Source organism: Lathyrus oleraceus, chromosome 6 (genome assembly GCF_024323335.1).
Source record: "Lathyrus oleraceus cultivar Zhongwan6 chromosome 6, CAAS_Psat_ZW6_1.0, whole genome shotgun sequence".
NCBI lineage: Eukaryota > Viridiplantae > Streptophyta > Magnoliopsida > Fabales > Fabaceae > Lathyrus > Lathyrus oleraceus.
Window position 1 is genome coordinate 264,299,326 of NC_066584.1, and position 3,886 is coordinate 264,303,211.

General features: G+C 36.4%; 1 pseudogene; it reads left to right on the plus strand.

Moving 5' to 3' along the window:
• Positions 1-956: 956 nt before the first annotated feature.
• On the plus strand, positions 957-2,822 carry LOC127095081 (inorganic pyrophosphatase 1-like; annotated as a pseudogene).
• Positions 2,823-3,886: the final 1,064 nt, after the last annotated feature.

Below are 3,886 nucleotides of genomic sequence, written 5' to 3' on the forward strand. Positions count from 1 at the left end.
TTTAACAAATTATAGACTAATTTGATTTTAATTGGTTTTATTGGTTTTTTTGATTTTAAATTGACATTTAGATGAGTTTTAGATTATTTCAAAAAATTCATATCCATTTCTATAACCACAAATTCATTTCATTCAAACCAAATTCCATGAATAATTTCAAACCAAGTTACAATTTCACTTCCAATTCATTCTACATTTTACACTAACCAAATTCAAACATTCATTACACCATTCAAATGTCCAAATAATCATTTCATTCATTAACAATCCAATTACTTTATAATAACCATGTCAAAAAAAATAACAAAGCAAAATCTCACAAACATGATCCATTTTCCATCCATAGCTCATTTCAAATCAAAATAATACATACACTCATTTCATAACATTCAATAATATTTGACTTTCAAACATTTCCGAACTCATTTTCATACATACATTTTCATGTCCAATTACATTCAATTACCATTGCATACGTCCATTTTCAATTCACATCACAACAAAGACTACGATAATTACATGTTTAAGCAAACTCTTCCAAGCAATCCTCCATGAACATAATCCATAGCATTCCAATTCATCACCATGCCATGTCCACCTGTAATACCAATGTAAACCAAGTCATTCAGTCCACTTGCAATAGAGAAAAGGCCAATAAAAACAATCCCAATAAAAGTGCATTCAGCCTGCATCTGATTTTTCATGACAGGAACATTTTTCATTAAAAATTCAACTCACCCCTTTATTTTCACTCAAACCACCTCATGCTTCTCCATCACAAGCCATGCTACAACAACTCACATACCGCATCGCCGAGTCAACCTGCCAATTCAAACCACGAGTCAACATTGCATAGCAGGCCAGCAACTGTTAAATATCATAACAAAAAAAACAATACACAAAAAATAACAGGCAGCAGACTAGCATTCCAGGTGATGCTGCAGAAAGTACAGGTTATGGCATTGATTGGATACTTGATGGAATTCAAAGGAAACCATGGTCCACATCTTATAATAGTCCCAAATGCTGTTATGGTTAACTGGAAGAGTGAGTTATACAAGTGGTTACCATCTGTGACATGCATTTTTTTATGCTAGAAGGAAAGTTGTTCATGGACATATAATACGCAACAGAATACAACCTGATATTTTTATTAACAGTTCCCTCATGGATCTATACTTCAAATGTGGAAAGATTGAGTCAGCTGAAAACATCTTTAAATCGATACCGAAGACAACGGCGGTTTCTTGGAATGTTATGATTTCCGGATATGTAACCAAAGGGAAACTTTTTGAAGCACTTGGCCTCTTCAGTGAAATGAGACAATCATCTGTTGAACCAGATGCTATTACTTTCACCAGTGTTTTGGCAGCTTGGTCGCAACTAGGAGCAATCTAGTAGCATCAATAGCATATTGGCACATCATTTCATAACTAGCAACCGGTCCAGCATAACCTGCATCAAATCAAGCAAAACGACACAATCCATTTTGTCAGCAACATAACCACATAGTCTAAAAGGCCATTTATAAGAAATTAACCATTCATACAATACACAAATCAATCCATACACAATTCCACACACCAATTCAAACATACAAATATTCCATGCTCAATTCACTATACAGTCCAATCCAAAGCATTCAATTAAATTTCACATCAAATCCCAATTTCAATCCAATTCAACATAGCCAATGACAATCCAAATCCTACACTAATTTAAGCATCAATCCAATTCCATAAGACAAGTCCATAAGCATTAATCTAATTCCATAAGACAAGTTCAAATCCAATGCCACGACTCATTGCATATCATACCAATTTGAATAAACTCATGACAGAAAAAACTCAACCTGCACTTTATTGCCCAATCTGCATTCTACTTTCTAGATATAGCTAACCGGTTTCACTAACTAGCTTCCTTTGATTTAACCATTAACCTGAGCAAAATCATCAGCAACTGCGGTTGGAATGCTTCTAGAAAGCCGTTGGAAACCCTTTCCAATATCCACCCAACTTCCGACAGCATGACTCGAGCCACAACCTGAATCCGCCCTTACTATTTGGTTGGTTAACTTCCTTACAAAACTGAAAACTCCATAGCAGCCTCTAAATTTCCAAGGCAAATGTTTAACCTGCACGGTATGAACAAAATCAATTGAAATCAAGAAAACCAACCATCAACCAAAAACCACAAATTGATAACCATTCAAGAGATTGAAAATGTTCTTCACAGGATTCCAATTCATCACAGAATCATACCTGCAATCAAATCAGCGCATGCTTTAGGGTGTGATTTGAGGATTGTGAGTGATGCAAATATGTTTTACGTTGAAACTATTTTGAAGCATTTGGGAATAATCGAATGCTTCACAGAGATTAACACTAATCCAGGTTATGTTAATCAACAAGGAAGGGTTAGAATTTCGCCTTATCACGACTTCAACAAGAAAATCACATCGTTGTGCTAATCCATGCCCTCCAAACATGTGCAAGGGTTTAATCATTGATAGAATTCAAAACACAGTTAGTGAATTGGATAACAAAAGGTTCATCTACCTTGGTGATGGTACTGGTGATTACTGTCCTAGCTTAAGGCTTAGAGAAAGAGAATTTGTGATGCCAAGGAAGAATTATCCAGTTTGGGATTTGATATGCAAAGATCCTTCACTTGTTAAGGCTCAAATCCATGGTTGGTGTGATGGAGAAGAGCTTGAACTAGTTTTGATGAAGTTGATCAACAAAATAATGATTGAAGACTCCAAGTTTTCTGGTCAACAAGACAAAGATCAAAGAGTTACAAGCTTTTGCAATAAACATTAGAGCTACAATGCTACAAACCAAAGCCATGTGAAAAACACAAGCTCCTCATGTTTTCACCGAATTCACTGCAGTAAAACATAAAGCAATTAGCCAAGGCAGTTAAAATTCGAAAATCCCAAAATGGAATGGAGACAAAATTCGAAGAAAAAGCACAGGTTCAGATTACCTTTTCCAAGTCCAAGCATCAAAGAGACCGATCCAAACTGAGTCCACCAAAAGGACTTCGCAGAGATGCTTGTTTTAATCTACCATACAACAACCCTAAACCCTAATTGCAGGATATAAAAGGAGAGATGTGAGGACGGCAAGAAAAAAACGAAAATCAGAGAAAAAAACCCTAAACCCCAAAATAAAAAAAAACCTGGATTTGAAGAGGCGGACGAAAATCAGAGAAAAAACCCTAAATCCCAAGATCGAAAAAACCCTAGAAGAGAAAAAAGGAGAAAACGGCGAAGGGAGAAAAGTCCAAGAGAACGAACCTTAGCTCAGGCGTCGATTCTGAAGGAGCAAGAGGAGAGAGATCAACATACTTGTCCATTCGCCTCCAAGGTAGATTTCTCATCTCCTCATCGTTTTTTCCCCAAATCCACGGATGTTCGGTTTGTTTCACTTGTTGTTTAGGGTTCACGATTCTGGGGTAGTCGTTTGAAAGTGGTCGGCGTTAGGAAATGCTTGAATCTCTATCTGTAAGCAGTCTTCGTTTTGTTTTTTGAGCGTGAGAGATGACGAGCGATTTTGTGGATGAGGTTGAGAGAGAGCGATTGAGAGACGCGAGAGGTTGAGGGAACTGGAGGGAGTCTTCGTGGAGAAGACGAAGGATTTGTGTTCGTTGTCTTCTGTTCCAATTTCTTTTATCTATTTTTTTTAAGAAATAGTATTTAAAATATGATTAAAGACCATTTACCTTTGGTATTCTTTGGCATTAATTTAATTATTGGTATGTTGTTAGTGCACCTATTAATTTCTCTTTGGAAACCCAACAGCCAGGCGGCTAGGGTCACCATTTGGGATTCCCCCATTATTTTAATTAGTAGTCTAACAGACCATTTTATTTTAATTTTATT